Below are 12,558 nucleotides of genomic sequence, written 5' to 3'. Positions count from 1 at the left end.
AATTAATAATTTAAAAATTAAAAAGTTTAGTTTTAAATTTTAAGAAATTTTTAAAATAGGAATTAAAAAATGCAACCCTGCATCAGCCGTCGATGGGGTATATTAGAACAGGACAGATATACTTTATTATATGACACTGCTGAATAAGCGCAACAGTGCATGTATACGTACGTGTGAGGATAGAATCTTCACGCGGCTTAAGGCACACTATATGTGTTTACCCCCACGTTTACCCACTTAATACTTAAGATAACATATTGACCTAAGGTATGCATTTAGGCAATTGAATAAAAAAGTGCATGTGCACTTAAAAACAACCCCATACCATGTAGCATAAACAATGTGCTACATACATATGAACATGCACACATACCCATATTAAGTGGTTAAGGTTTAAGAGTGTTAACGAGAGTGTGTAGACGTAATTCCTAACTGTTGCTGCGAATATTTGTTAAAATTAGTGAAAAGCATTTGTTTAAAGTGTTAAATTGTGTTTTTATTTAGTTTAAAGTTAAAATCGTTAATAAATGCGAAAAAGTAATGTCGTTAAAGTCGTAGTACGTCAAATTCCTCGAAATTACGCGTGTCTATATTCTGAAAATTCCCTAAGTGCGTGATCGGGTTGGTTCGTGGGTGTGTAAATGCGTGTACGTCGCGTGTGTCGGTTATTATATGCTAGTGTTGTTATAATAAATAGCGCCTAGAGTAATATTGCCAAGGCAAGTTTAAAAGGTTTAAAAAGGTGTTGAGTGAGGTGTTTTTTGCGCTCTTGGATTATTACGCTGAATAATCCTAGTTTTTCATAGTGAAAACACTAAATCTTTGTGCTAAGACTTACCGGAGTTCCGGACGTTCCAAGTGGATACTAAAACTAAATAGATAGATAAGTACAATCTGATTTAACCAAAATTTATTTGCAAATACCTGCCCCTTTTCGCGGCCAATTTCCAAATTTTATTAGTTATAGTTTTATTTCCCCTAATAACAGCGAATCAAACGTGCGCTTATTTTTAATTTGCGTTTTTCTTTGATCAAATCAGCTGTTCTCCGGTTTCGCTTTTTTGTTTTTTTCTCCTTTTCTCTTTGCTTTTGGTTTAGGCATTGGCAACCATATATAATTTAAGTTAGGTTTTAGTGGCAGGGACTGATCGTACTCACTAATAGGTGTACCCAAACTATTCTCTCACTGAGGTATGGCCTACGAGAATAGTATGGGGCGTACACCAGAGAATCCTTTTCGGAGGAGTTCTAAAATTTCAAGAACGACAGAAATGAGGAATCCCCCGCTGCTGGATCAACATTTAGTGGAACTGCTGACCGGGCAAGCAAAAGTGAAGAGAAATCACTAAGTAATGAATCCTCCAACTACTTAAACAAGCTTGGGTGCAAAATAAAAGAGCTAGAAAATATGATGGCTGGTCAAAGGCACGTAAACCAGGCAATGCGCGATTTACTTAGTAGCATAATGTGCTTATATAATAAAGCCGAGAAACCGGTGGAAAAAACTATGGTTGAGAAAGCAACACAGCTTTCTCATATTTTCAAGGAGATGAATACCCCCAAAGCGGCTGAGGGAAGCATCGGGAGAGCTACCCCCCACAAAAAAGCCAAAAAAGGCTACCGAAAAGGTACAAAAAATGAGCAGTGAGGCCAAGAAAGTAATAGATATTACGGGTCAATATAACGTATGTGAGAAGTGGGTGGATGTTGTTAAAAAGAGAAAGCCGATTCAGAAGAAAATAAGAACGAAACCGGATGCCATCATTATAACAAAAAAGGAAGGATCTTCATACGCTAATATTCTCCGGAATATAAAAAGCGACAGCGGGCTTGAAGAGTTGGGATCAAACGTAACCCGCATAAGAAAAACGATGAAAGGAGACCTACTGATTGAGCTAAAAAATCAGGTGGACAAGAGAACCGAGTCATTCCAAAGTGTCTTGGAGGGAGCGGTGGGTGAAATGGCGCTGATACAGTCAAAAACCCATAGCGTCACAATAGTGTGTAAGGATTTAGATTAAATTACTACACCTGAAGAAATCTGCGAGGCGCTAAAAAAAGAGTGTGGGATCCAAAACCTGGAAAAATCTAGCGTCAAAAGTATGAGAAAAACCCGTAGTGGCACACAGATAGCTCTAATATGCCTATGTGCTCTGGATGCCAAAGCTGCATTAAAATATAAATGTTCCACCTGGGTCACATGCCGCGTAACTGCTGCAGTTCGACAGACAGATCTTCTCAATGCACACGTTGCGGAGCAAATTTAGGAATTAGCATTTAGCAAAGGCATGCACCAACGTTCCGAGCTGCATGCTTTGCAAGGGGGAACACTCGGTGTTGAGCATGACCTGCCTCAAGTATCTGGAGATGATGAAGACTCTAAGAAAATGAGGATAATACAGTTAAACTTAAATCATTGCGCAGCAGCACAGGATTTACTAGACCAGACAATAACAGAAGAGAACATTGATGTCGCTATACTAAGTGAACAATATTCCTAGCGTCCGGAAAGCACATGGATTGCAGACAAAACTGGCAAGGCAGCAATATGGTCCCGCGAAGGGCAACCATTCAAGACCAGCTCTAGAGAAGCTCATAACTGTTTCACATTGCTACGCTCACTTGAGACGTGTTGTCAAAGAATCTTTCGGTGTCTAGGAATGAGCAAACATTACTTCCCTCCTTCCAGCGATCTATGCCTGTTCTCATGCAGGATGCAGTTTTCAGAGCTTTCGACCTTATTTCACAACCCACTATCTTTTCCATACATTTTAGTAAGAATAAAGTTAGACTAATTGGCCCGAAGGATTTCGCCAGTGAATAGTTCTACCTTTCTAATCTGGTACAAAGATCACCTTCGCTGTTCTCCATGGTTCAGGGATATACGTCAGCGTAAGGCTATCTCTCATCAGCAGAATAAGGCATGACAGTTGAGCCTGCTCTCGGAGACCCGAATCTCGCGAACGAAGCTATAGCTCACTTCAGGTAAAGCGAACAAAATCCTAAGCGCTTTATCAAGAATGATGGCAAACAAAAACTATGTGCGTTCCAGCCGACAATTTCTACTCGCGAACGTATTGACATTGATTATAGGCGGCAGTAAGAGTAATAGGTGGAGGGTGGAGTCATGTGTATAAGTTCACGTAAGTGAGGAAAGTTCTCTGATTGCCATTCACTTGGGAGTGGCCAGAAACGATTCTTTTCCATATGACTCAAGCAGCTCATGACTTCTGTTCTTTGACCAAGTATCCTCTGGATAGCCTAAGAACATTTGAAGGCGAGCTAAAGTGAGAAGGCGAAATATCCGCTCGGCAAGGTTGTGTGCAGGGTTTGGGATCCGCCACGTAAAAAATAATACCAATGGAAAGGAACAACAAGCCTCGGATGAGATACCCCCGTTTTTGATGACGACCATGGCAAACGTAAGAAGGACTACGAATTGAGGGCATGCACCTGGAATGACAGGTCCCTTAATTAGGAAGGAGCCCCTGCCTAGCTGGTTGATGTCCTCGTGAAAATAAAGGCTGACATCAACGCCGTCCGTGAAATGGGATGGACGGGACAAGGTCAGAGACGAGTAGGTCCTTGTGGCATTTACTACAGTGGCCATATAAAGGAGCGCAAGTTTGGTGTGGGATTCGTGGTGGGAGAGANTGGCATTTACTACAGTGGCCATATAAAGGAGCGCAAGTTTGGTGTGGGATTCGTGGTGGGAGAGAGACTCCGTCGCCGAGTACTATCATTCACTCCGGTAAATTAACGTCTAGCCACAATCCGCATCAAAGCGAGGTTCTTCAACATAACGCTAATTTGAGCCCAAGCCTCGACGGAAGAGAAGGGCGATGTGACCAAAGATGCCTTCTATGAGCGCTTGGAGCGCACTTATGAGAGCTGCAACCGCCACGATGTCAAAATCGTGCTTGGTGAATTTAACGCCAAGGTGGGCAAAGAAGGTATATTTGTAATTCAGGCTCCACGACGAAACATCTCCAAATTATCGACTTCACAGGGGCTCGAAATATGGTTATCTGTGGTACTAGGTTCCAGCACAAGAAAATACATCAAGCTACCTGGCTGTCTCCGGATCGAAAAACCACCAACCAAATCAATCATGTTGTGATAGGCGGAAAACACGTCTCCAGTGTTCTATTCGTGCGTGCGCTCCGAGGTCCTAACATCGACTCGGACCACTATCTTGTTGCTGCCAAAATTCGCACCCGCCTGTGTGCAGCAAAAAACGCACGTCAACAAACACCAGGAAGGTTCGACGTCGAGAAGCTGCGATCACAACAAACAGCCGAACGATTTTCTACTCGACTTGCACTCTACTGGACGGCATTTCAAACTCTTTATGCCGCGATGTCTGAATTTGGTATCCCCGCAAAACTAATACGGCTGTGTAAACTGACGTTGAGCAACACCAAAAGCTCCGTCAGGAACGGGAAAGACGTCTTCGAGCTGTTCGATACCAAACGAGGTTTCAGATAAGGCGACTCCCTATCGGGCGACTTCTTCAATCTGCTGCTGGAGAAAATAGGTCGAGCTACAACTTAAGCGAGCAGGTACAATCTTTTATAAGAGTGTACAGCTGCTGGCGTATGCCGATGATATTGATATCATCGACCTCATCCAACGCAGGATATCTCTTGCCAGCAGGTGCTACTTCTTACTGAGTAGGCAAAATGAAGCCAACAAAAACCAAACTCTATAAGTCACTCATAATTCCCATTATGCTATATGGTGCAGAGACTTGGACGATGACAACAACGGATGAGTCGACGTTGCGAATTTTCGAGAGAAAGGTTCTGCGAAAGATTTATGGTCCTTTGCACGTTGGCCATGGATATATGACGACATTGACATAGTTCAGCGAATGAAAAGACAGCGACTACGCTGGCTAGGTCATGTTATCCGAATGGACGAAAACAATCCAGCTCTGAAAGTATTCGACGCAGTACCCGCCGGGGGGAAGCAGAGGAATAGGAAGACCTCCACTCCGTTGGAAGGACCAAGTGGAGAAGAACCTGGCTTCGCTTGGAATATCCAATTGGCGCCATGCAGCGAAAAGAAGAAACGACTGGCGCTCTGTTGTTAACTCGGCTATAATCGCGTAAGCGATGTTACGCCAATTAAGAAGAAGAAGAGTAATCGGTGCTTCCCGAACAATATCCAGCGAGGCGGTTGATGTAACGGCCAGTATGGTAAAATATTGGGTGACGAATTCGCCCAATTATACAAGTATAAGATCCGTCTATAGGGGCCGAAAAAGAGCATTGACTCAAAAGATTCACAATGTGGCAGCAACAATGACAAACCTCGCCCAAATAACGGTGGACCCACAGAATGATAGCAGACGTGCAATCAAGGATATAAAGATGATTTGTGGATCTGGACCTCCAGCTAATCTAAATACCAGGTAGACGTGAATGCTTTAGAAGCTATCTATAAGGTGCCATCATGATATTTGTTTGAGCTGTCGGACGTGTACAGTGTACATAGAAGACTCTTATATTGTTTTCCCTTTTTATATACGGCGGTAGTTTTACAGTGGACAATTTGACGACACTCACATGTCAGTCCTCTGAGTAAGGGAAGCTGCAGCCTCAATCATGACAAACTTGGAGACGTATAGAACAGATTAGGAGACTTAAATTAAATGTTCTGTCACTCCCACGAAGTAATACTATACCAAATGATTCCATGGAAGATTCTTGGAATGGATGAAAACATGGATTCGTATGCCCATAACTACAAGCCCATAAACAAGTAAATCTCATTTGCACACATACTATCAAACGACCATCCAGGCCGTTCATGATTAGCGCAAATATTTCAACTGAGATGCAACATTCTTGGTGGCCATACATGCATATATACTCTGTCGCTCTCTATGTGTTCAGCACCTTAATCAAGAGTCTTGTGCTGAACACATAGTGCGCGATAGACTTCAATAACAAAACACGCACGTTCTTATGGACATAGTTATTTAGACAGTTGCACGACTGCAGGCTCTCAGCTGTCGCTCCCGCTAGTTTAAAAATATTTTTAAATTTTCCGACGACAGAAGAGTGGGGAGCAGAGAGGAGAGGATGCCACTAATATGTAATATTTAAAATTATTCAATGCTCTAACAAACCTGACGTTATTTTACAAAGAGAAGCATAAAATAGCTCTCTTATATCATTTGTAATAACGATTGATAATTTAAAACAAAGAAACCTATTTACTTATTTTTTGCATAAAAAATTTATCTTTGAATAAAATATTAAAACTTGATTGAAGTGAAAGGAAAGTTGTGTTCATACAAAATGGGTAGCTGTGTTGTTTTGTGTACATGCCGGCCATTGTTATGTCGCTGCTTTTTACAAATGTTCTTGTAGTAGGCTTCACGACGCCGTTTACAGTTTACTGTCCGGCAGTCATGTAGTGTCGCTCTCAATGTGTTCAGCACATCACTGTCATGCTGTCATGTCGTGTCGTTCTCTATGTGTTCAGAGCGTCTATTTCTGAAAAGTTTACCAGAACTTAACTGCCAAATGGTTGCTAAACATAGATTGATAGGTAGATGAATAATTGAGGTCTATTATTCTTAGGTCTATTTTGCCCTCTCCTAACTCGCAGGGACTCACTTAGCCCCATGACAAAGTCCAATATTCTGCCTGGTGCTAGTGAGGCGATGTGATCGCTATCCGGAAATATGGATCTAAGTGCGTTCGAAATGCGTCTACAGACTGTTATGCAGTCGATTAGCAGGTGTTCCGGATTTTCAAGCTCCCTGTCGCAAAACCGACAGTTAACGCAAGGGAATAGGCCCATGTTAATTAAATGTCTATTTAGCTCGCAGTAGCAGGTGTAAAATGCGACCAGTAGCCTGAGTATATCCCTTGGGAGGCTAATTATAGATTTAAAACTGTTCTGGTTGTACCCCCAATTAGCCACTTGGCATGTCGCATACCATGCACTTGTTGCCAATGCCTTTTCCTGCCCACTCCTTCTCTGTTACTCTATACACCGACTTATGGCAAAGAATTCTGCCTGAAAAATGCTCGGAAAGCTTCCCATCGGTATGGAGAGCATGGTGCGTGGACCCGCGATCCCTGCACCAATACCCTCCGATGTTTTCGAGCCGTCGGTGTACCACCTCAACGTGCTATCCCTCAGCATAAGATAGAGTGGAGTCGTTTCAGTCATGCATGCTGCCGAGGGTAACCTTAAACTTCTTCGTGAAGTTAATTGTTTTGGTAAAGCTGTCCTTCGGGAGGAGAGCTAATGGAATATTGCCAGCTATCACCTCAATCCTCTGACGTTAGGTAAATTCGCATTGCGTTCGTCATGCAGACATAAGCTAGTCACTGCAGCTTCGATAATTGGGTACCTACCGAAGTCTGCGACGCTATTGAGGCAGAGGACACCGCCTGTAGGTGCTTATCGGTTTCACAATCATGGTGTACAACCTCCTAACGATCCTAGGCTTACAGCCCCAGCCGATTGCACACCATTTATGTTTTTGTAGCTTTGACCAAAGCAAAGCTTAGTCCAGCGTGATACCGAGATATTTGACCTTGCTAGTCATATCGATCTCTCTACTCCCAAGTGTGAGATTCCTGAGACCGGGTAGGGAACTGCGTCTCGTAAACGGGACTACGGTCGTCTTTGAGGGGTTGATATTCAATTCAACTCCTCTACACCATCCCTTTGTCAGGTTTAGACCTCGTTGTACCAGGTCGGAGAGAGTGTCCTCAACTTTACCTCTGTCTATTATTACAATGTCGTCCGCATACCATTGGCAGCGGATCCCATTTTCCGTTAGCAGTGCTAACAGGTCGTCCACGACAAGGCTCAATAGCAGTGGTGGTAGCACACCTGGATAGTCTCAGCAATTATTATACATATACATACTATATGAAAAATGTATAATATGTGGAAAAAGTTTTCACAACTCAATTATAACTTAAAAAATGTTAGAAAGTATTTTTTATTATATTAATGTAGAAAAAAGAATCACCCAAAAAAACAAACAAAGAAAAATCGTTAAGAATCCTACATATTTGGTGTTTAAGATGTGGCAACGCWCGTTTTCCTCATAATTGTAAACAATCTAACCTTTGCAACGCCGAGTGCGCTAAGTGATTTTTAAGTTAATAAATTTAAGTGAAATATTACAAAATAAAACTGAAATGTGAACTTATTTCGATGTTTAGAGTGCATATTTAAATATACTGAGTGAAAAACGTGAATAAATTTAATGGAAGATAGAGAAATACTTTATGTTATTAGTGCATATTTTTGAACTTTTTATCGTGAAAATTTTAAAAATTTGCACTAAAAACACATGGTATTTCCTTTTTCACTTTTTTTTAATGTTTTTATCTCTGTATATTTAAATATTCGCTCTAAACTTTGAAATAAGTTCACATTTCATTTTTTTGCTATATTTTACCTAAATTTATTAATTTAAAAATCACTTAGCACACTCATCGTTGAAAAGGTTAGAGTGTTTACTATTATGAGGAAAACGAGCGTTGCCACATTTTAAACAGCAAATATGTAGGATTTTTAACTATTTTTGTTTGTTTGTTCTTTTGCCTGATTCTTTTTTCTATATTAACTATAATAAAAAATACTTTCCAACATTTTTCAAGTTATAATTAAGTTGTGAACACTTTTTCCATATGCATCGGTATAGGTATAATGCTATATGTGATTAATAATTAATAAACATAACTAACTGAAACTCTACGATAATATTATAAAATTTATATAATATCGGGGTGACTGAAGTATTTTCGCGTAGTACTCCTTTCTGCGTTGGTGGCCTTCGGCCACGTTTCAAAAAAATAACCCTGGTCGGACCAACACCTGGACGTTATCAGTTCTTTCGCGTTGAACTCCTTTTTGCGTTGGTGGCCTTCGGCCACGTTTCAAAAAAATAACCCTGGTCGGACCAACACCTGGACGTTATCAGTTCTTTCGCGTTGAACTCCTTTTTGCGTTGGTGGCCTTCGGCCACGCTCTAAAAAATAACCCTGGTCGAGCGAATACCCGAGGTGATTGAAGTACTTTTGCGTAGTACTTCTTTCTACGTTGAGTTTTGAGCTTTCATTATAAAGTTGTTAAAGTGATTATATTATTTGGTTATCATGCACTCATATTGAAACAAAATTTAAGTTTTTGTTATAAAAATGTTCAATTTTGGTTATTATATCTGTCAGCGATTTCCATTTAATTTTGTTAATACGTTGTTTTGTATTTTAGGTGACCAATATATTTAAAATAATTATATAATATTACTAATTTGTTTCATATATTTAAAAAAGAAAATATCCATATGCATGGATTGAGAAATTTTTGCGAAAAAGAGGAATTTCAGCGAATTGCCTTATCATCACATGGAAGCGCTGCATTTCGCCGTAATTTTTTGCACACAAATGATGTTCACTACGAGTGTAAAATGTATTTTTTAACCTGCTAAAGTGTAAATGTGGATTTATTTAAAAGTTTACAGTTTAGTTTAATTAATTTGAAGTGAATAATGTTTGTAAAGTGTGTTTAATATGGTGAAATGGCTTCTTGAAATGTTCGAATTTTGGGAATTTTAAAATCGAATATCTCGTAAACTAAGCGTTTGCGGTATCTACAACCCTATATATTTTTAATCAGGAGGACTTCCTCTTTCCAACGGTGCCTTCAAATCGCGGCACAAAAGAAATCGGAGTTGTGCCATTTGTGGCATCACTCCTCTTTACTGTAAAGTCTATTGTCGTCCTCCTGTCGTCGGCAAATTTAACAATATTTTCATTTGTTCAATACAATGCTCGCGACAGACTGCAAACGACATCTGTCAGATATTAAACTACACACGTTCTTATGGACGGACCTATTTTGACAGCTGCGCGACTACACGACTGCAGGCCGACAGTTGTCGTTCTCGCTAACTTCAATTTGAGCCTATATTTGCCAACGACAGTGGGACGGCAGTAGAGTTGACGATAGAATGGAAGATAGAGAGATGAGGGAGAGTGGTGATGCCACTAATATGTAAAATGTAAAATTATTCACATCTCTAACAAACCTGACGTTATTTTACAAATAAAAGCATAAAATAGCTCTGTTATTTGTAATAACAATTGATAATTTGAAACGAACAAATTTACCTATTTACTTATTTTTTTGCATAAAAAATTTCTCTGTGAACAAAATATTAAAATTTCATTGTAGTGCAAGGTATTAGTATGGCCACAACGAAATTGTGTACATGCCGGCCATTATTATGTTGCTGCCCTTGTACCATGGTTGCTGCCATCTCACAAACGTTCATGTAGTAGGATTCACAACGCCATTTTCAGTTCACTGTCGTGCTGCTGTAGTCAGTCGCGAGCATTGTGTTCCTCACATCAAGTTAGCGAGTTCAACTGTTGCCCTGCATTTGTGCAGATGTCTAAATAACTGTGTCCTTTAGAACGTGTGTATTCTAATATTTGGCAGATCCCGCTTGCACTCTGTCGCACTCTATGTGTTCTGCACTTGAGTAAACCATTTTCAAGTGTAGTGTGTTGCAGAACACAGAAATACAACCATGTATCGAAGTGAAACAGTTTGGAAATTGGAATTGGGTTAAACTATTTCTACTTCGATACCACGAATTTAGTGCAAATGGGAAAATGAAAAGTGCCGTGGCGTTGTGTTTTGTTCGGAAACACGCCTTCAATATCGTTAATTTTTTCAACATTAAAAAAGTCTTATATTAAGATTGCAACATTTAATATTAATAAATAAAACGTTTGCAAATGCGAATTTGAAATTTAGTAAAATATTTGAAATCGGTAATTATAATGTCCAAATTGTTAAGTGTGCGATATTGCTCTCTACATATGAACGCGTTTGTGTTTTTGGTTTATATATAGATGCATGTGAAAGTGTACATATTTATATAAATTCCGTGCGTATAGCAGTTGTATGACTACAATTGGTATCTATTTTGTGTTTTCATATTTTTCAATTGTGTTTACTACAAACGAAATCATATATATGTATATGTGTGATTAACCGAAGACAACTGAAAAGTAGTTTATGTGAATTTTCGAAAAAAACATTTACGTTTTGAATACAATTGTTAATAAAATTGACATAAACATAAGTTATATATTGTTAATAAAAGAAACAAACGGAATATTGTAGGAAGTCATTGAATTGGTAGCCATTTTGTGAAGTGGGCCAGTTCCATTCCATTTCGATGGAAACGACAAAAGTGCAATAGATACCTGTGAAGTGCATAAAGCGAAATGTGGGAAAGAAACGAAAGTGAATAGATTTGTTTTCTAGATTGCACGTGTATGAGTGTAAATTAAAGTAATACATATAAATGAAATAACACATTTGGCAATTATGTCTTATATATTTATATCTACTTAGTTTTAAAATATATCATGTTCAAATCTAAGTCATATGTTTGCATATTGAATGCTTGCTATATTACTTTTTTATTCATATGTATATATAAGGAAACAACCGTCTTTACAGACAATATCGAAGCTTTTCGACAGACCATATAAATTCCAGCAATATGTCAAATACATTACCTTTGAGGTTGTCAATGTTCTTGTTTAAGTATTTGATATGAAATATTCACTGAACTGTTAAAAATTTTTATGAGGAAGATGAAAAAATAGTACACTTTAGAATAGCGCCCATTGATTCCCGGGTTAAAAAACTAGTTATATACGGATAGCGGAAGTCTTAAAGGTCAAAATAAAAGGTATATACACTTAACCACAAAAGTGAACATACGATGACAATTTTTCGATTTTCTAACAAAATAATTCAAAATTTAAATTTTTTATGCAGTTTTATTTAATTTATTATTTAATAGTTGGAAAAAAACACATAATTCATTGAAAGTAAAACGATAAACAAAAGCAAAAATTTAAAATTCATTAAAGGAATTGTCACATAAGTGTACATACAGTGTTAGGGGGAATGTTTTGTATCGCGCCGGTTAAGTATCGTTTATGGAGAAAAACAGAGTCGGGCTATCCCCCCTCCCGACCCCTTATTGGAAAGAGGAAGGATCGAACTTTTTAATAAACCCCCCCCTCGATCTCCTAGATCCCCTATGGACCTGTAGGGAGGCCTTTGAAAATGACCAAAAATCAGTGTTTTYKSTCATTTTTCCATACAAACTGAAACCAATGCAACCCAGCCAACATTTTTGTATGGACAAGAAATCAAAATAAAGAAAGCCAAAATGTTTCAGTGCAATGTATATACGTATATAATTGCATCTATCCTTCGGCCGCGCATTAAAAAAATAACCTTGGGCGGTCCAACACCGGCTACGCCATCCACAGTATTTTAGCATTGAACACCTTTTCCTCCACAGTACCTTAGCATTTCATTCCTTTCCGTACTAGCGGCGTTCGGCCGCGCTTCAAAAAAATAATCCTAGTCGATCCAACACCGGAGTGTTCAGGGTTCTTTCGCGTAGAACTCCTTTCTGTACTGGCGGCCTTCGGCCGCGCTTTAAAAAAATAACCCTGGCCGGTCCAACACCGGCTACGC

The 12,558-nt window shown here is 39.3% G+C and overlaps 1 protein-coding gene across 3 annotated transcripts in view; it reads left to right on the top strand.

The window, feature by feature from the left end:
• The first annotated feature begins 10,643 nt into the window (after nucleotides 1–10,643).
• The window catches only part of LOC108972981, a 53,882-nt gene continuing 51,967 nt past the window's right edge, over nucleotides 10,644–12,558 (top strand). Inside the window, exon 1 of one of the 3 annotated variants that reach the window (XM_018939941.1) lies at nucleotides 10,644–10,969. The gene's annotated coding sequence lies outside the window, so the exon portion shown is untranslated. Of the gene's footprint in view, nucleotides 10,970–11,059; nucleotides 11,350–12,558 lie in introns of those variants that run through there. The other 2 variants (XM_018939943.1, XM_018939942.1) reach the window with 2 other exon arrangements.

The sequence above is a fragment of the Bactrocera latifrons genome, unplaced genomic scaffold (assembly GCF_001853355.1).
Source record: "Bactrocera latifrons isolate USDA-ARS-PBARC rearing strain unplaced genomic scaffold, ASM185335v1 scaffold_440, whole genome shotgun sequence".
NCBI lineage: Eukaryota > Metazoa > Arthropoda > Insecta > Diptera > Tephritidae > Bactrocera > Bactrocera latifrons.
The sequence above is the reverse complement of the archived record's forward strand: the minus strand, read 5'-3'. Positions and strand labels throughout refer to the sequence as shown.